Genomic DNA, 20,966 nt, shown 5'->3' with positions numbered 1-20,966 from the left:
CAAATGGTATTAGCCTAACATGCCAACTTGGTCGTTATGAACAAGATGGGCTGAAGGGCCTGTGTCCGTGCTATACAGGCTGTTTCTGTGTATGTTAAGATGCTGCTGGATTGGGAGCAAAGGTACAGGGTACTATTGGAGTACTATCAAGTCTGAAGAAAGGTCCCGACACAAAACGTAACCCATCCAGAGATGCTGCCTGACCCTGTTGAGTTACTGCAGTTGTTTCTATCTTAGGTACCGTTGGAGATCAGGTTTAGCACGGATGGAATCTGTGTCTCTACATCTCTGTCTCTTAGATATTATATAATTGTTGTACAGGCCCACCGCTGATTTTCCGGAAACTGGTGTTCTGGCACCTCCTTTACTCTGGCCAAAATTACGAGAGTGCATTTTAAATCCCCCCCCTCCTCAAGAAGTCTCCCCGAAATCATGACCGATTGACGAATCGAATTTGCCCCCCTGCGGCCGGGGCTCTGGAACTTCAGCCCGGCCAGAGGCAGCAGATCCATTCCCATAGCCAACTTCCGAGGCTGACTTTGCGGGCCGGTACCTTGGCCCTTGGGCAGCCTAGGTGGACCATTCTGGTACCGTTGGACTCCTCTCGGAGGCCTTGACCGCTGTTGGCCTGACAAAATGGATAATCCAGAAAGGCTGTGGAACCAAGGGTGCCGGAAAATCGGTGGTGGACAAGTACAAGACGTTGATAACACCGCACTTGTGTTCAGTTTCAATGACGCTGACACAGGGGAAGATGCCATTAGGCTGCACAATATGCAAAAGATTTCCGAAGATGGTGTCAGGACTCGAGAGAGGGTGTTGGGCAGGGTAGGACATTGTGCCTTGGAGCGCAGGAACCTGAGATAGTAATCTTATAGAGCTGTACAAAACCATGAGAGGAATTGATAGGTAGGGGGATTCAAGAACCAGAGGATATACTGTAGGTTTAAGGTGAGAGGAGCATGATTTTATAGGAACCTGAGGGGCAACCGCACGGTGGGTGTATGGAGCGTGCTGCCAGAGGGGGTATTTAAGAGATACATGGATAGGAAAGGTTTAGAGGGAAGGTACACCAAAAATGCTGGAGAAACTCAGCGGGTGCAGCAGCATCTATGGAGCGAAGGAAATAGACGACGTTTCGGGCCGAAACGTCGCCTATTTCCTTCGCTCCATAGATGCTGCTGCACCCGCTGAGTTTCTCCAGCATTTTTGTGTACCTTCGATCTTCCAGCACCTGCAGTTCCTTCTTGAAGGTTTAGAGGGATATGGGCCGAATTAGACTAGCTGAGGTGGAGAATTGTGGACAGGTCAGGCCGAAGGGCCTGTTTCGTGTCGTAAGACTGAGAATCTGAAGAATTGCATGTTTTTCAACATATTCAATATCTGCTGCATTCCTTAGTAACTTCCTCCTCTGGTTCTCTGACCTGTCACACCTCCTCCACCCAACGGAGGGCGTTGTGCCTCTACCCCCTTCCCACAGGGAAAAAGTTGGCCAATGTTATTTTTCTTGCAGCCGGAAAGTTTTTTTTTCTCCGTCAGCCACACAACACACGACTTTCTTTTCAACCACAGTCGCCAGTTTGATGGGAAACTGGGCGTAGTGGGAAGGTAGGTGGAAGGTGCTCATCACGATGATGCCTCTCCCTCCTTTCAAGGTTGGAACTGTTGCACAACAGAGTTCAGGACTCACTGGGAACAAACGCGGCTGAAAGGGGCGGCCAGCGCTGGGGTGGAAGGCAAGGGGAGGGCTGGGTTGGCTGGAGTGGAGGGGAGGGGAGGGGAGGGAGGGATTGCAGACAGACCGTGCCCCCCGTGGGCGAGGTTTGCAGCGCAGAACTCTGCAGCAGAACACACTGGGATGTGTTCGGATCCAGCCTCTAGCCGCTCGCGTGTGGCAACCGCATTCCAAGGGTAGCTCAAGATGCAGCCGAGGCTTCTGCCGCCTGGCCAGGTTAGTCATCTCTCTCCCCTCTCTCTCTCTTGTGACTCTCCCCCCCCACCTCCACGACTGGACACTCACTCTATGCCCCTGTACCCAGACAAGGGGTCCACTGCCTCCGGAGATGTGGCTTCAGCCCCGGGACCTCAATCAGGTGCCGGACCTCTGATCAGAGTCGTCACTGGTTACTCGGGCTACCATCTCCCTCCCTCTCTATTAGCGTTTATCTATCTTCTCTCTCCTCCCCGTATCTCTCTTCCCCCTCTCTCTTCTCCCCCCCCTCTCTCTTCCCCCCCCCTCTCCCCTTTCTCTCCCCCTCTCTCTCCCCCCCCCTCTTTCTCTCCTCCCCCCTCCCTTTCGCCCTCCCCCCCCTCTCTCTTGCCCCCCTCTCTTCCCCCTCTCTTCCGCCTCGCTTCCCCCCCTCTCTCGTCCCCCCTCTCTCTTCCCCCCCTCTCTCTTCCCCCCCTCTCTCTTCCCCCCTCTCTCTTCCCCCTCTCTTCCCCCTCTCTTCCCCCCCCTCTCTCCCCACCCTCTCTTTCCCTCCCACCCTCTCTCCCCCCCCCTCTCTTCCCCCCCTCTCTCCCACCCCCTCACTCCCCCCCCCCCCCTCTCTTCCCCCTTCTCTTTCCCCCCCCTCTTTCCCCCCCTCTCCCCCCCTCCTCTCTCCCCCCCCCTCTCTCCCCCCCTCTCTCCCCCCCTCTCTTCCCCCCCTCTCTTCCCCCCCTCTCTTCTCCCCTCTCTTCCCCCTCTCTTCTTCCCCCCTCTCTTCCCCCCCCTCTCTTCTTCCCCCTCTCTTCCCCCCCTCTCTTCCCCCCCCTCTCTTCCCCCCCCTCTCTTCCCCCCCCTCTCTTTCCCCCCCTCTCTTTCCCCCCCTCTCTTTCCCCCCCTCTCTTTCCCCCTCTCTTCCCCCTCTCTTTCCCCCCCTCTTCTCCTACCCCTCTCTCTCCCTTCTCTTCCCTTCCCCTCTCTCCCCCCCTCTCTTCCCCCCCCTCTCTCTCCCCCCCTCTCTCCTCCCCCCCTCTCTCTCCCCCCCTCTCTCTCCCCCCCCTCTCTCTCCCCCCCTCTCTCTCTCTCTCCGCCTCCCTCCCTCCCCCCCCTCTCTCTCCCCCCCCCCCTCTCTCTTCCCCCCTCTCCCCCTCCCCTACTACACTTCCATACTCGGCTTGTACTCGCTAGAATTTAGAAGATTGAGGGGGGGGATCTTATAGAAATGTACAAAATTCTTAAGGGGTTGGACAGGCTAGATGCAGGAAGATTGTTCGCGATGTTGGGGAAGTCCAGAACAAGGGGTCACAGTTTAAGGATAAGGGGGAAATCTTTTAGGACCGAGATGAGAAAAACATTTTTCACACAGAGAGTGGTGAATCTCTGAAATTCTCTGCCACAGAAGGTAGTTGAGGCCAGTTCATTGGCTATATTTAAGAGGGAGTTAGATGTGACCCTTGTGGCTAAAGGGATCAGGGGGTATGGAGAGAAGGCAGGTACAGGATACTGAGTTGGATGATCAGCCATGATCATATTGAATGGCGGTGCAGGCTCGAAGGGCTGAATGGCCTACTCCTGCATCTATTTTCGATGTTTCTATACACCCACAGTGTGAAAAAGTTACTCCTCAGGCTCCTATTAAATATTTCCATTCTCACCGTAAACCTATGTCTTCTGGTTCTTGATTTCCCTACACTAGGGATAAAAGACTCAGTGCATTCACCCTATCTATTGCCCTCATGATTCTGCAGGGAAGGCAGGAGTAGATGGACCGAATGGCTTATTCTTGTTGCAAGTTATTATGCTTTTGTTTCTATGCTGCTGCTGCTCCTGCCCTTATCCAATCAGTGCTTTCTAGAGTTATTACCATTCCTCCTCGAATTTTATGATTGTTAAAATGGTGTTTTGACAATTTTCCATCTCGGGAACGTGCTTTCTTGTAAAGATCTCCCGCAGACAGGAGAGCATGCGTTAGCTCAAAGGGAAACACCCTTTATACTGCCGATTAGTCACATATTCCCAACACAAGACTGCATGCACGAGTTGAGAATGAAGCTCCCTCCTCACCGTTTCATCACACACTCCCGGGATCAGAGACAGAGTGAAGCCCCTGTTGCTGTTGTTGCCCGGCTGGGGCGCTGGTCAGGGTGCTTTCCTTTCAAGGTAGAGTGCTGGTCATAAACCGGTTGGTGGCCTCCATGTTATGGCACCAGTTGGCCGCTCTTGTCCCCCCCCCCCCCCCCCCGTCCCTTTGCTACAACGATACAGAAGAGGTTAGTGAGTTTCTTCCGGGATCAAAGAGTCACCAGTCATGGTGCCATAGTTGTGTTGCTTCATTACCCTGACATTGTGCCACCATAAACATGTGAAGACATCACAGACTGGATTTCAAAACATTCTTAAAAAAGCAGACACTAAGTGCCGGAGTAACTCAGCAGGCCAGGCAGCATTGCTGGAGGACATAGATAGGTGACCAAACATCTGATAGTCAAGACCTCCCTTCGCCTACAGTGATCTACTACTTGCCATGTTCTGTCCGGCCTCTCGCCTCTCCCACCTTTCTTCTCTACCCCCCTCCCCCCCCCCCCCCCCCACCTCCCCCCCCCCCCCCACCTTCTCTCCATCCCCCCCCCCCCCTCCATCAGTCTGAAGAAGTCCTGACTGCAATCGTCACCGATCAACCTTCTTTTGTTTAGTTTAGAGATACACTGTGGAAACAGGCCATTCGGCCCAGCGAGTCCGCGCGCACCCACGATCACCCCATACACTAGTACTATCCTACACACTAGGGACAATTGTCCGCAAAGCCAATTAACCTACAAACCTGCACATTTTTGAAGTGCGGGAGGAAACCGGAGCAACCGGAGAAACCCCACGCGGTCACAGGGAGAACCTACAAACTCTGTACAGACAGCACCTGTCGTCGGGATCCAACCTGGGTGTCTGGCGCTGTAAGGCAGTAACTGGCACTGTAAGGCAGTAACTGTACCGTTGCACCACTGTGCCACCCTTCCATCTTCTCCAGATATGCTGGCTGGCTGACCTGCTGAGTCCCTCCAGAACTGTATGTCCTTTTATTTTGTAAATCAGCAGCTGCAGTTCCTTGTTCTACATGACAGGGTGTTTCTAGGACTCGAGAGGAGTGTCTAAAGGACCTGTCCCACCTGGCTGTCATTTACGTGACAAGCCGGTCGTGACGGACACGAGACGGTCGCGCACATCATCATGCGACGGCACAGCCGTCTGGAGCGCGTGACGTCATTTGAAGATAGACACAAAATCTTTGCACAAATTGCAGGAGTAACTCAGCGGGTCCGGCAGCATCTCTGGAGAGAAGGAATGGATGATGTTTCGGGTCGAGACCCTTCTTCAGTCTGAAGAAGAGTCTCGACCCAATACGTCACCCATTGCTTCTCTCCAGAGATGCTGCCGGTCCCGCTGAGTTACTCCAGCAGTTTGTGTCTATCTCCAATCGTCTTGGCCCCGCTCTGGGAGTAGGAGTGGGGGCGGATCCGGATCCGCAACGGCCGTGAGCCCCAGGCTGAGCTCGGCGATCGCTTGCCTGCTTCTGCTGCTGTTGGAGGTGAGACGTTGCGCCGCGCCAGGGTGCCCCATTTGGCCGTCATTCACGCGACAGGCCGGTGGCGCGCGAAGATTTTGTGCAGAACGAAATCCTGGAGCGCTGCACGATACCGCGCGCAAGTCCACACTCCTCCACGCCACTCCATGCGCCCGTCCCGCACCACCCACACGCTACCAGGTCACATAAATGGCGCACAAATGACGGCCAAGTGGGACAGGCCCGTAATTTTCTTACTGGATCTATGTTGGGCAATCCTGTTCCCCATCTGGATGTGTATCTTCCCCTGTCCGCTTACCTAATTTCTACCTCGCATCACATTTCACACCTCTTCTCACTTACCTCGCTTCTCAGCAGCTTTTGTTGTTCCATTTGGCCTTTGTCCACCCATCTGTTAGTCGATCGACCACCCCCCTCACATATCCACCTATCACTTGTGTGGGATGGAACTGCAGATGCTGGTTTAGACTGAAGATAGACACAAAGTGCTGGAGTAACTCAGTGGGTCAGGCAGCATCTCTGGAGAAAAGGAATAGTTGACGTTTCGGGTCGAGACCCTTCTTCAGACTGAGAATCGGGGGAGAGGAAAACTAGAGGTATGAAAAGGTTCAGAACAAATCAGAGCCGGCACCGACCCAGGAAAAGTGGAGCCCACAATGGTCCATTGTTGGCTGTGGAAGAGATGACAACGAAGGGATATCTGGATGCAAACAGTGGAACCGGCAGCATGACTTCCTTTTATCCAGGGATGCTGCCCGACCTGATGAGTTACACCAACATTTTGTATCTATCCACCTATCACTTGCCAGGCTTTGTCCTGCTCCACCTCTCTTCCTGCTTTCCTCCCCCTCCTGCAATCGAACCGAAGAAGGGTCCCGACCCAAATTGTAGCCTATCCATGTTCTCCAGGGATGCTGCTTGACCCGCTGAGTTACTCCAGCACTTTGTGTCTTTTCTCATCTGGTATCATCTTGATTATCAGGATTATCACCGTTCCTTTCCAAGCTGTCCATTTCTCTGTCACCTCGGCTACCCTTACACCCCCCCATCCTTAACCCCCCCACCCCTCAGGGGCCTCTGTACTCCTTCAATTACAAACCCTTGATTCATCCTGCATTTCCACACTTTGGCCATCTTCAGCAGCCTCTGCTCTGAGCTCCGGGATTCCCTGCAAAATTTTCCTACTTCCTTCAAGTGCTGGGAACTCCTTGACCAGGTTCCGAAACACAGACTTAGGGGAGACCTGATAGAAGTATATAAAATGATGAGCGGTGTAGATAGTCTAGACAGGGTGGAAATGTCAAAGACTGGAGGACATAGTTTTAAACTCAGACGGGCAAAGTTTAAAGGTGATGTGCAGGGCAAGTTTTTTTTCACACCGAGGGTGGTGGGTTGAGAGTGGCGCAGTGGTAGAGTTGCTGCCTAAAGGGCCTGTCCCACCAGCATGCGATTGCATGCGTCTATCGCGACCAAACGTGGTGGCTTGAGGCGTACGGCCTCGCGGGGCCGGTCCCACCTCCAACCGCAGAGCCGTCTGGAGTTGTGCGGGGCTGGTCCCGACATCATACTCACCAATCAGCTGGGCAGGAGGCGGGCCGACTGAATTTGGACGTCACACGGCATCGGGTGGTTACGTCAACAGAGAATGGAATGCACGGAGATGACGGAGAGTTTTTTTTTCCCTGAAACGTTGCCTATTTCCTTCGCTCCATAGATGCTGCTGCACCCGCTGAGTTTCTCCAGCATTTTTGTGTACCTCTGGTTCTTGATTCCCCTACCCTGGGTAAAAGACTCTGTGCATTCACCCAATCTATTCCCTGCGATTTTATACACCTCTATAAGATCACCCTTCACCTCCTTTCTAAATTTCTATGTACATATCTAAACAATCATTCTATCAATTATCTTGGGAATGGTCACCATATTTAAGGCACTATATAAATGGAGTTCCAAGGACTGAAGTCCTAGCCTTCCCAACCGCTCCCTGTAGCTCAGGCCCTCAAGTCCTGGCAACATCCTCGTAAAAATGGCCGTACCAGGCCGTGATGCAACCAGTTAGGGTTCTTTCTTCACTGCATCTGTGGAGCTTTGTTCTAGTATTTGGTGACTTGCTGAATCTCTGCAAAAATGTTTAACAAAGTAGAGGTGATGATGTGCCTTCAGCTCCACAGACTGAAAGTTGCACCTTCACAGGGCGTCAGTGGTGGAGTTGACACCTCTCCGCGCCAGAGACCCGGGTTTGATCCTGTCTATGGGTGCTGTCTGTACAGAGTTTGCAAGTTCTCCCTGTAACCGTGTAGGTATTCCCCATGTGCTCCAGCTTCCTCCCACACATATAGGTTTGTGGTTTAAATGGCTTTGGTTAGTTGGAACATTGTCCCTAGTGTGTGCAGGTTAGTGTATGTGGTGATCGATGGTCGGCACGGACTCGGTGGGCCGAAGGGCCTGTTTCCCTAAAGCGCTGTATCTCTAAAGTCTAAAGATGGTCCCTCCTCCAGGGTTTGAGTGCAGCGAGGCAGCCTGTGTAACCTTAAATGCCAGAGGGAGTAGGTGAGGGTGTTCGAGAACAGAGTACAAAACAAGAACTCCCTTTTCACAATGACTTTCGTAATCTCCTGTATCCCTAAGTTGTTTGCAGTCGGTGAAACGACCTTACGAAAGATAGCAGCTAAATTACGCCAGGTGGTTTATTGCAGTGAGGTGGTTTATGGAATAAATACTGATCTCACAATTTGCAGCAACAAGGAACTGCAGATGCTAGATTACAGATAAAGGACTGGAGTAATTCAGCATCTCTGGAGAACGTGGCATAGCGGAGTGACCTCACAATTTGCAACCCTTCAATCCTTCTCTCACACCTGCTTTTGTCTCTGGCCTTTCTCCCAACCATCTGCCTATCTCTCCCCCCCCCCCCCCTGATCTGTGTCCATCTATTACCTGCCACGCTTGGTCCTGCCCCTCCTCTATCCCAGCTTTCTTCCCACCCCCCCCCCCCCCCCCACCGATCGGACCGAAGAACGGTTCCGACCCCCAACGTCACCTCTCCATGTTCTCCATAGAAGCTGCCTGACCCGCTGAGTTACTCCAGCGCTTTGTGTCCTTTTGATATCATGACGTACTGCACCAAAAGAGGCCATTCAGCCCATTGGGGTGCATGCTGGCTCCCAGTCCTGCAATCCCTTCAGTCCCATTCCCTGCCCCCTTTCTCCGTAATGCCACGGGAACAAACCTGGATTGTTTTCTCTGGAATGTCAGAAGCTCTGGGGAGACCTGATAGAAGTTTCTAAATTTATGAGAGGGATAGATAGGGTAGACAGTTACAACCTTTTTCTCCTGGGTGGAAATGACAACTACTAAAGGGCATAGCTTAAAGGTGAAAAGGGCAACGTTTAAAGGAGGTGTGCAGGGCAAGTGTTTTTGCAGAGGGTGGTGGGGACCTGCAGTGCACTGCCAGTGGTGGTGGTGGAGGCAGATAGTGGTAGTTCTATACAGATGTCATCATATTTTCTCATCCACTCCCTACGCACTCAGGGTAATTTACAGAGGCCCAATTATCCTACAAACCTGCATCGCTTTGGGTTGTGGGAGGAAGCCGGAGCACCCGACGTGGTCACAGGGAGAACGTGCAAACTCCACACAGACATCACCCGAGGTCAGGATCAAACCCGGGTCTCTGGCTATGTGAGGCAGCAGCTCTACTGCTGTGCCGTCCTTAGAGATGTTTGGATAGGCACATGGAAGCGCAGGGAATGGAGGGATGTGGAGCAAGTGCAGGCAGAGTAGATTCGTTTAACTTGGGCATCATGTTTGGCACAGAGCCGTCTGGAGTTGTGCGGGGCTGGTCCCAACATCATACTCACCAATCAGCTGGGCAGGAGGCGGGCCGACTGAATTTGGACGTCGCACGGCGTCGGGTGGTTACGTCAACACGCAACGGCACGCCGGGCGGTGACGTCATCGCGCAACGCCATGCGCTAGGCATACTCCGTCAAGACGCTGCGTATGGCGTCGAGACGCTGTGTACATCCGCCGAGGCGCTGCGTTCGGCCTCAATGCGGCTGCGGGCCGACAGACCGTTGTCGCACGGAATATTTGGACAGTGTCAGTTTTTCGGAGCCCCGCGCGATATCGGGACCAGCCCCGCACAACTCCATACGGCTCCGCCGATCGAAGTGGGACCGGCCCCGCGAGGCCGTACGGCTCAAGCGACCACGTTAGGTTGCGCTCGCCGCATGCAGTCGCATGCTGGTGGGACAGGCCCGTTATAGTGCCAGAGATCCTAGTTTGATCCTGACAACGGGTGCAGGCAGCGTGCAGTTTTGGACATTCTCTCCGTGATCGCGTGGGGTTTTTCCGGGTGCTCCGGTTTCCTCCCTCACCAAGGGTTTGCAGGTTAATTGGCTTCGGTAAAATTGTCCCTAGTGTGTAGGATAGTGCTAGTGTATGGCACGGACTCGGTGATCGAAAGGCCTGTTTCTGAGCTGTATCTCTAAAGTCTAACGGGTGCCTGGAATGTGCTGCCAGGGGTGGTGGTGAAAGCAGATACGATAGTGGCTTTGAGGCTTTTGGATGGGCATATGGATATGCAGGGACTGGAGGGATATGGATCATGTGCAGGCAGATGGGAATTGGGCTTTGCATTGTATGGGGCACAGACATTGCAGGGCGAAGGGCCCTTTCTATATTCTGACAACCTTTCTAAGTTTCTATGTACATATCTCAACAATCATTCTATCAATTATCTTGGGAATGATCACCATATTTAAGGCACTATATAAATGGTGTTTTTGAAGCTGAACCTGTGACCCATCCCGCAGTCCTTCCACCAAATTTATTGTCAGATGCGCAAGTACGGTGAGATACAGGCACCTCATCCGGAGGAAACCCACGCGGTCACAGGTAGAACGTGCAAACTCCACACAGGCAGCACTTGAGGTCAGGATCGAACCGGGGTCTCTGGCGCTGTAAGGCAACAGCTCTACTGCTGTGCCGCCATAATGTGCCAAACATGATGCCAAGTTAAAGTATTATCTTCCTGCACAAGCTCCATATCCAACGCTATGCCCTCCAATCTTTGACATTGTCACCCTGGGAAAAGTGTTCTGAATGTCTACCCTATCTATGCCTCTCACCGTCTCCCCGAGTCAAGTGGAGTTTATTGTCATTTACACAAGTACGGTGAGCTACAGGTACAATGAAATCCTTGCTCGCAGCAGCATCACAGGCACAGAGACCCAGACAACACTCAATTATAGATACATTATGCAATATTTACACACTCATTCGACAAGACAGTTAAAAGAATAACTGTAAAAAAAAACATTAGTGCAAAAATACACAATTAGAAAACAGGTACACAGTAGTGCAAGAGGTAGGCCGTTGCCGAGGTAGGATTAGGGTCGTGCGGGTCGGTTCAATAACCTGATGGTTGCAGGAAAGTATCTGTTCCTGTACCTGCCGGTGTGAGACTTCAGGCTTCTGTACCTCCTGCTCGACAGTAGCAGTGAGAAAAAGGCACGGCCCAGATGGTGGGGATCCTTGATGATAGACGCCGTCTTCTTGAGGCCGCGCCTGGTGTCGATGCCTTCGATGGTGGGGAGGGCTGTGCCTGTGATGGGCTGGCCTGAGGCCACCACTTTCTGCAGCCTCTTGCTTTCCTGTGAATTGCAATTCGAGACATACAGTCATGAAGTCATACAACAACGAAACAGGTCCTTCAGCCCAACGTGCCCATGCTGGCCAAGCTACTCAATCAACACAAGACACACATGACTGCGTTTGGCCCATATCCCTCTAAAGCTGTCCTATCCATGTACCTGTCCAAATGTCTTTTAATGTTGTTTTTGTGCCTGCCTCAACTACCTCCTCTGGCAGCTCATTCCATAAACCAACTACCCTTTATGTGAAAATGTTGCCCCTCAACTTCCTATTAAATCTTTCGTCTCTCACCTCAAACCATTGTCCTCTGGTTCTTGAGATGGATTTTGTTTAGAGGGTGAAGGCCTAGAGAATGGAATGCGCGGAGATGACGGAGAGTTTTTTTTCCCTGAAACGTTGCCTATTTCCTTCGCTCCATAGATGCTGCTGCACCCACTGAGTTTCTCCAGCATTTTTGTGTACCTCTGGTTCTTGATTCCCCTACCCTGGGTAAAAGACTCTGTGCATTCACCCAATCTATTCCCTGCGATTTTATACACCTCTATAAGATCACCCTTCACCTCCTTTCTAAATTTCTATGTACATATCATAAACAATCATTCTATCAATTATCTTGGGAATGGTCACCATATTTAAGGCACTATATAAATGGAGTTCCAAGGACTGAAGTCCTAGCCTTCCCAACCGCTCCCTGTAGCTCAGGCCCTCAAGTCCTGGCAACATCCTCGTAAAAATGGCCGTACCAGGCCGTGATGCAACCAGTTAGGGTTCTTTCTTCACTGCATCTGTGGAGCTTTGTTCCAGTATTTGGTGACTTGCTGAATCTCTGCAAAAATGTTTAACAAAGTAGAGGTGATGATGTGCCTTCACCTCCACAGACTGAGAGTTGCACCTTCACAGGGTGTCAGTGGTAGAGTTGACACCTCTCCGCGCCAGAGACCCGGGTTTGATCCTGTCTATGGGTGCTGTCTGTACAGAGTTTGCAAGTTCTCCCTGTGACCGTGTAGGATTTCCCCGTGTGCTCCAGCTTCCTCCCACACATATAGGTTTGTGGTTTAAATGGCTTTGGTTAGTTGGAACATTGTCCCTAGTGTGTGCAGGTTAGTGTATGTGGCGATCGATGGTCGGCACGGACTCGGTGGGCCGAAGGGCCTGTTTCCCTAAAGCGCTGTATCTCTAAAGTCTAAAGATGGTCCCTCCTCCAGGGTTTGAGTGCAGCGAGGCAGCCTGTGTAACCTTAAATGCCAGAGGGAGTAGGTGAGGGTGTTCGAGAACAGAGTACAAAACAAGAACTCCCTTTTCACAATGACTTTCGTAATCTCCTGTATCCCTAAACTGTTTGCAGTCGGTGAAACGACCTTACGAAAGATAGCAGCTAAATTACGCCAGGTGGTTTATTGCAGTGAGGTGGTTTATGGAATAAATACTGATCTCACAATTTGCAGCAACAAGGAACTGCAGATGCTAGATTACAGATAAAGGACTGGAGTAATTCAGCGGGTCAGGCAGCATCTCTGGAGAACGTGGCATAGCGGAGTGACCTCACAATTTGCAACCCTTCAATCCTTCTCTCACACCTGCTTTTGTCTCTGGCCTTTCTCCCAACCATCTGCCTATCTCCCCCCCTCCCACCCGATCTGTGTCCATCTATTACCTGCCACGCTTTGTCCTGCCCCTCCTCTATCCCAGCTTTCTTCCCTCCCCCCCCCCCCCCCATCGTACCGAAGAACGGTTCCGACCCCCAACGTCACCTCTCCATGTTCTCCATAGAAGCTGCCTGACCCGCTGAGTTACTCCAGCACTTTGTGTCCTTTTGATATCATGACGTACTGCACCAAAAGAGGCCATTCAGCCCATTGGGGTGCATGCTGGCTCCCAGTCCTGCAATCCCTTTAGTCCCATTCCCTGCCCCCTTTCTCCGTAATGCCACGGATTGTTTTCTCTGGAATGTCAGAAGCTCTGGGGAGACCTGATAGAAGTTTCTAAACTTATGAGAGGGATAGATAGGGTAGACAGTTACAACCTTTTTCTCCTGGGTGGAAATGACAACTACTAAAGGTCATAGCTTAAAGGTGAAAAGGGCAAAGTTGAAAGGAGATGTGCAGGGCAAGTATTTATGCAGAGGGTGGTGGGGACCTGCAGTGCACTGCCAGTGGTGGTGGTGGAGGCAGATAATGGTAGTTCTATACAGATGTCATCATATTTTCTCATCCACTCCCTACGCACTCAGGGTAATTTACAGAGGCCCAATTATCCTACAAACCTGCATCGCTTTGGGTTGTGGGAGGAAACCGGAGCACCCGACGTGGTCACAGGGAGAACGTGCAAACTCCACACAGACATCACCCGAGGTCAGGATCAAACCCGGGTCTCTGGCTATGTGAGGCAGCAGCTCTACTGCTGTGCTGTCCTTAGAGATGTTTGGATAGGCACATGGAAGTGGAGGGAATGGAGGGATGTGGAGCAAGTGCAGGCAGAGTAGATTAGTTTAACTTGGGCATCATGTTTGGCACAGACATTGTGAGCCGAAGGACCTGTTCCGATGCTGTACCGTTCTATGTTCTTTGAACTGTCGCTGGTGTTGTGGGATAGTGTGATGGAATCGTGCGCTGGGCTGATAGGAGGGTTCCTGAGCTCAGACGATGGACCGATTGCCTCCCTGTGCAGCTCTCCCCCCAGTATCATAACATGGGTCAGAGAGAGGAGGGAGTCAGTGGTGCAGGTGGTAGAGCTGCTGCCTCACAGTGCCAGAGACCCGGGTTCCATCCTGACCTTGTGTGCTGTCTGTGTGGAGTTTGCACGTTCTCCCTGTAACTGTGTGGGTTTCCTCCGGGTGCCCTGGTTTACTCCCGCATCTCAAAGACGTGTGGGTTTGTAGGTTAATTGGCCCTCTGTAAATTGCTCCTGGTGTGTAGGGAGTGGATGAGAAAGTGGGATGACTTAAACTAGTGTGAAACGGGTGATCAATAGTCAGCACGGCCTCGGCCTTTCTATACCTTTTGCCCGATGGGAGAGGGGAGAAGAGGGGTGCGACCCATCCTTGATTATGCTGCTGGCCTTGCCGAGGCAGGTAAATTGGCTTTGGTAAATTGTAAATTGTCCCTAGTGTGTAAGATGGTGTTAGTGCGCGGGATGTTTGCTGGTCGGCCTGGGCTCGGCGGGTCGAATGGCTTGTTTCCATTGTATCTCTAAACTAAACCAAACTAAAGAATGAGTTGGTGAGCATAGTCTGCAAGCTGCTGGTAAACTGTGGCACAATTGGACTTGTTGAATACATCAACTGTTCTGGTTGTGGATCTGTATAGTGTATCTGAGGTGTGGTGTGATCGGTGCCCGATTCTCCTACAAGTAGTAAAGCAGCAGGAGCAAGGATTGGGAAGCAGGGCCTGGAGCCCCACAGGATTTGGATCTCAAGATCCCAAGAAATATTCCTTCTGTCAAGGTTCCAACTTCCTGCTCCTGCCACAAGGACAGGGCAACGAGAGTCAGGCATCTAACAATGACAGGTACACAAATATGCTGGAGAAACTCAGCGGGTGCAGCAGCATCTATGGAGCGAAGGAGATAGGTAACGTTTCGGGCCGGAACGTTACCTATCTCCTTCGCTCCATAGATGCTGCTGCACCCGCTGAGTTTCTCCAGCATTTTTGTGTACCTTCGATTTTCCAGCATCTGCAGTTCCTTCTTGAACACATCTAACAATGACAGTTTACTTTTGTGTAGTTTAGTTTATTGTCACATGTATCGAGGTACAGTGATGAGCTTTTTGTTGCCTAAGGCAAATTCCGTTCAGACCAGAAGGTCTGAATGACAATAAAGGATACTTTACTTACTTAGTTACTTACTTATCTGGATTCTGAATGATAATTCCGACCTGCTCTGACCACAGGAAGATTTGTACTTCCACAGAATCCATGTAGCCCATCACTAAGTGCCAGATCGCTCCCGAGCTAAGTTATGTCCTGGCAGTTTTATTGCAGTTGTTCCAAGGGAATGTTTAGTTTAGTTTAGCGTCATGTGTACCGAGGCACAGAGACATACTTTATTGTTGCACGCTAACCAGTCAGCGGAAAGACTATACATGATTACAATCAAGCCGCCCACAGTGTATAGATACAGGGTAAAGTGATTAATGTTTAGTACAAGATAAAGTCCAACAGTGTATAATAAGAAGAAATTGCAGGTGCTGGTTACCAAAGGAAGACACAGTGCTGGAGTAACTTAAGTCAGGCAGCATCTCTGGAGAACATCGATAGGTGACATTTTGGGTCGGGACCCTTCTTCAGACATAAATGAATATTATTTATTCATTTATAAATTATTATCATATATGACGTTAAATTAAATTATTTAGTTTGAATTATTAAAATATTGTGACATAATAAATTATATAAATTACATATTCTGAAGAAGGGTCCTGACCTGAAACTTCACCTTTCCATGTTCCACTGCAGATGCTGGAATCTTCAGCAAAAACTGACCTGTCTGTGTGGAGTTTGCACATTCTCCCTGTGATCACGTGGGTTTCCTCCAGGTGCTCCGGTTTCCTCCCACATCTCAAAGACTTGCGGGTTTGTAGTATAGTTGGCTATAGTAAATTGCACCCGAGTGTGTAGGGAGTGGATGAGAAAGTGGGATCACATAAAACTAGTGTGAACGGGTGATCGATGGTCGGTGCGGAATTGGAGGTCCTGTTTCCATGCTGGACTAAACACAAAGTGCTGGAGGAACTCATCAGGTCAGGCAGCATCTATGGTGGTAAATGGACAGGCGATATTTCTTCAGACTGACTGCTGCTTGGCACGAGGCGTGTGTGCCCAGATCTTTCTATCTTTACTTCAGATATCCATCAACTGTAATTATTGAGTTTTGGTTCACAGAAGCAATATTAGGGCTTGCTGTGTATTATGGAGATCCCTCCATTTCTACAGATTGGGTAACCCCTAGTTCTGGACTTCCCCAACATCGGGAACAATCTTCCTGCATCTAGCCTGTCCAACCCCTTAAGAATTTTGTAAGTTTCTATAAGATCCCCCCTCAATCTTCTAAATTCTAGCGTGTACAAGCCGAGTCTATCCAGTCTTTCTTCATATGAAAGTCCTACCATCCCAGGAATCAGTCTGGCGAACCTTCTCTGTACTCCCTCTATGGCAAGAATGTCTTTCCTCAGATTAGGAGACCAAAACTGTACGCAATACTCCAGGTGTAGTCTCACCAAGACCCTGTACAATTGCAGTAGAACCTCCCTGCTCTTATACTCAAATCCTTTGCTATGAATGCTAACATACCATTTGCTTTCTTCACTGCCTGCTGCACCTGCATTCCTACTTTCAATGACTGGTGTACCATGACACCCGACCTTTGGCCAGGATGGAAATGTCAAAGACTAGTGGGCATAGCATTAACAAGAGAGGGGCAAAGTTTAAAGGAGATGTGCGGGGAAAGATTTTTTACCCAGAGTTGTGGGGGCCTGAAACGTGTTGCCAGGGGTGTTGGTGGAAGCAGATACGATAGTGGAATTTAAGAATCTTTTAGATATGCAGGGAATGGAGTGATATGGATCATGTGCAGGCAGAGGAGATTAGTTTAGCATGGCATCATATTCGGCACTGACATTGTGGACCAAAGACTGACTCCTGCTGGAAAAAAAGTGCTGGAGTAACTCAGCGGGTCTGGAGAACATGGATAGGTGATGCTCTTCATACCTGCTCCTGTGCTGTATTTTCCCTGTGTTATGGAATAAGCAGGAATGAATCCAGCTGGAAATATCAGGACAAGAGGTGTAGATGGAGAACGAGAAGGATTTAGGGAGAGAATTCCAGAGCTCGTACCCCCCACCCCCCTCGCACAGCTGAGGCTTGTCTGCCAGTCAAATAACTATTAAAGGATCAATGAACAGCTGCAGCTCAGAGTCTGAAGAAGGGTCCCGACCCCAAACATCATCCATATTCTCCAGAGATTTTAGTTTAGTTTAGTTTAAAGATAGAGTGGAAACAGGCCCTTCAGCCCACCAGGTCTGTGCCGACCATCCATAACCCCGCACGCTAACATTATCCTGCACACAGACTGAGTTTAGAAGAATGAGGGGGGCTTATTCCTGCACCTATTTACTATTATCTATGAAACATACACAATAATGAAAGGCTTGGATAGAGTGGATGTGGAGAGGATGTTTCCACTAGTGGGAGTGTCTTGGTCCAGGGGGCACAGCCTCAAAATTAAAGGATGTTCTCTTTGGAGGGAGATGAGGAGAAATTTATTTAGTCAGAGGGTGGTGAATCTGTGGAATTATTTCACACAGAAGGCTGTGGAGACCAAGTCAGTGGATACTTTTAAGGCGGAGATAGATAGATTCTTGTTTAGTTCAGGTGTCAGATGTTATTTGGAGAAGGCAAGAGAATGGGGTTCGGAGGGAAAGATGGGTCAGCCTTGATTGAAAGGCAGAGTAGACTAAATGGCCTAATTCTACTATCATTTATGACCTAACGGCAAACTAGGGACAATTTTACTGAAGCCAATTAACCTGCAAACCTGTGTGGCTTTGTTGTGTGGGAGGAAACCGGAGCACCCAGAGAAAACCCAGGGTTGATTGGGAGAACCTACAAACTCGTAGTCAGGATCGAGTCCTGGTCTCTGGCGCTGTAAGGCAGCAACTACCGCTGCATCAACTGACCGCCCGAGATGCTGCCTGACCATCCGAGTTACTCCAGTACTTCGTGTCCTTACTTAGAGCTGATTGAAGACCAATGAAGGAGGAGTATAAGAAAGATTAAAAAGTTAGAGTGTAGAGAACGGGAGAGATGGGACACAGGCTGACAGAAGCTTCAGCAAGAATATGAAGAGGAAGAGGTTTGTAGAAGTTACATAGGCCCCGGATAGCTGAGACGGGGGAATTAGTAATAGGAAATAAGGAAACGACAGAGAAAGTTTGCATCTGTCTACATGGTGGAGAGCACTGAATACAAGCCCAAAAGGAGGAAATAAATGGAAAGGAGGAACTTATGGCAGCTGTTACACTAGAGATTACATATGAGGCAAAACAAATGGGTTTTGTATGTTGGAGGCAACCGACGAGTGTGCATTCCATAAGTTATAGGAGCAGAATTAGGTCATTCGACCCATCAAGTCAAATCACGGCTGACCTATCTTTCCCTCTCAACTCCATTCTCTGGCCTTCTTCCCATAACTTTTGACAGGCTTACTAATCAAAGAATTTCCTCTTCATCTTTCTAAAGATACATCCTTTTATTCTGAGGCTACGGCCTCTGGTCCTAGACTCTCCCTCTAGTGGAAACATCCTCTCCACATCCATTCTATCCACTGGATGAAGTGAGAGGGGGAAGTTGCAAGAGGGATCCGAGGAACAATTTTGTGTGTGTGTATGGGACGAGCTGCCAGAGTAAGTGGTAGAGGCAAGTGAAGTAACAGGTACATTCACAGGAAAGGTTTAGAGGTATATTGACCAGGTGTGGGCAAGTTAGGTGTGGGCAAGTTATCACTCTGAAAAAGGGTCTTGACCCGAGACGTCACCCATTACTTTTCTCCAGAGATGTTGCCTATTCCTCTGAGTTACTCCAGCATTTTGTGTCTATCTTTGATTTAAACCAACATCTGCAGTTCCTTGCTACACATAACTCCATTAAGCATCTTGATCTGCATGGACGAGGAGGGCCGAATGGCTTCTGAACGGTCCTTCCATAAGCACGGGTACTGCCCGATTCACCTCTACCCCATTGTGGACATTGGACTTTGTCTATGGAACTGATGCGCAACAATGCTGAGAACTATATTCAACACTTTGTATATTCCCCTTTGCTCTACCCCAATACTTGAGCTTGACTTGATTGTATTTATGCACGGTATTACAGGTCCATCACCGATTTTCCGCCACCCTTGGTTCCAGAGCCTTTCTGGATTATCCGCTTTGGCGGACCAACAAAGGTCACGGCCACCAAAAGGAGTCCAACGGTACCGGAACGGTGTGCCTAGTCCGCTGAGTGGCTATAATAACCGCCTGCAAATTCAGCCACGGAAGTCGGCTATGGGAACATATCTGCCTGCTCCGGCCGGGCTGGAGTTCCAGAGACCCGGCTGCAGGGGGCAAATTCAACCCGCCAATCGGCCGCAGAAGTCTCTAAGGTCGGGATCGGCTGCCCCACCCAGCCTAGCCACCACATTTTCGGGGGATCTCCTCCGGGGGGAGGGGGGGGAGGGGGGAGGGATGGATTTTGTGAGCTCTCGTAAATGTGTCCGGATTTAAGGAGGTGCCAGACCGTGATGCTGAAAAATCGGTGTTGGACCTGTATCTGATCTGATTGGATAGCATGTGTAACAAAGGTCGAGAACCAGAGGACAGAGGTTTAAGGTGAAGGGGGAAAGACTTAATAGGAACCTGAGGGGTAGCGTTTTCACACAAAGTGTGGTGGATGCATGGAACGAGCCGCCGGAGGAGGTAGCTGAGGCAGGTACTATCGCAACGTCTAAGAAACATTCAGACGGGTACAGAGATAGGACAGGTTTAAAGGATATGAACCAAGCACTGGCAGATGGGACATGTTGGTAGATGTGAGCAAGTTCTGTATCCATGCTTTATGACTCTGACTCTATCACTGTACACATAACAATAATAAACCTAAAGCTAAACTAAACCTATAAAGTAAACTCTTTGAGACATGTGGGGTTTTTTTTTGCTGAGAAATAGGTGTAATTCCAATATTATGCATTGGTTAGCAACTGATGAAAGCCTGTGTTATCAGCTCCAGCCCAGGTGAATGGTACACGCAGGTACCAGTGATTCATCAGTCATTACGAGGCATCCGGCCAAACTCATTGCAACAGATTAACCTCTTGCAAACACATAAATGTTTATGGCCCAACTAGTGGGTAGAGCCTCTGCCTCACAGCGCCGGAGTCATGGGTTCAATCCTGACCTCGGGTACCTGTCTGTATGGAGTTTGCACATTCTCCCTGTGACCGCGTGGGTTTCCTCCGGGTGGTCCCGTTTCCCAAAGACGTGCGGGTTTGTAGGTTGGCCTCGGTAAACAGCTCCCCAGTGTGTAAGACTCTGGGGTAGAGGGGCCTGTTTCCATGCATCTTTCAATAAAGATGCTGTTGATGGCAGTAAGGGAACAAAAGCAAAATATTGCATATGCTAGAAATCTGTAAGAGAAACACAGGGAGACATGGAACTAGAACGTAGGCAGTACTACCAGACACAGAGAATTACTCGATCTCAGTTTAGTTTAGTCTCGTTGAGTTTAGAGATACAGCACGGAAACATCCCTTTGGTCCATCGAGCCCGCACATACCAGCGATCACCCCGTACACCCGCTCTATCCTCCACACACTAGGGACAATTTACAATTTTACCAAACCAATCAGTCTACAAACCAACACGTGTTTGGAGTGTGGTAGGAAACCGAAGCACCTGCAAAAAATCCACGCAATCATGGGTAGAATGTGCAAACTCTGTACAGACAGCTTCCATAGTCAGGATTAAACCCGGCTCTCTGGTGCTGTCAGGCAACAACTACACTGCCGCTCCAGCGGGCAGGTTTTATCTTTGACGGGCAGGTGTTGGGAATGTCATTGGGGCTACACCTTGCCAATGGTGACCATCATTTAAAGCGGAGAGTGACATGTCATCACATTATTTGCATTCCGATGAGCTTGGGAGCTTTCTCTGCCTGGAGTAGTGATCAGAAACAAAATGCATGGACGTCTGTTCCTCTAATTTGCGTTTGGCGTTGCTCTGACAGTGGAGGAGGCCCAGGATAGAGAGGTCAGTATGGGAATGGGAAGGGG

At 50.1% G+C, this 20,966-nt stretch overlaps 1 protein-coding gene across 6 annotated transcripts in view; it reads left to right on the top strand.

The window, feature by feature from the left end:
- Window positions 1-20,966, top strand: part of pld1 (phospholipase D1) — a 56,219-nt gene that overhangs the window by 14,889 nt on the left and 20,364 nt on the right. The window contains exon 1 of one of the 6 annotated variants that reach the window (XM_033031739.1): window positions 1,802-1,951. The exons of 4 other annotated variants lie outside the window; for them this stretch is intronic. The gene's annotated coding sequence lies outside the window, so the exon portion shown is untranslated. Of the gene's footprint in view, window positions 1-1,801; window positions 1,952-20,966 lie in introns of those variants that run through there. One more of the 6 variants, XM_033031738.1, reaches the window with a different exon arrangement.

Source organism: Amblyraja radiata, chromosome 13 (assembly GCF_010909765.2).
Source record: "Amblyraja radiata isolate CabotCenter1 chromosome 13, sAmbRad1.1.pri, whole genome shotgun sequence".
NCBI classification, from domain to species: Eukaryota; Metazoa; Chordata; class Chondrichthyes; order Rajiformes; family Rajidae; genus Amblyraja; species Amblyraja radiata.
The sequence above is the reverse complement of the archived record's forward strand: the minus strand, read 5'-3'. Positions and strand labels throughout refer to the sequence as shown.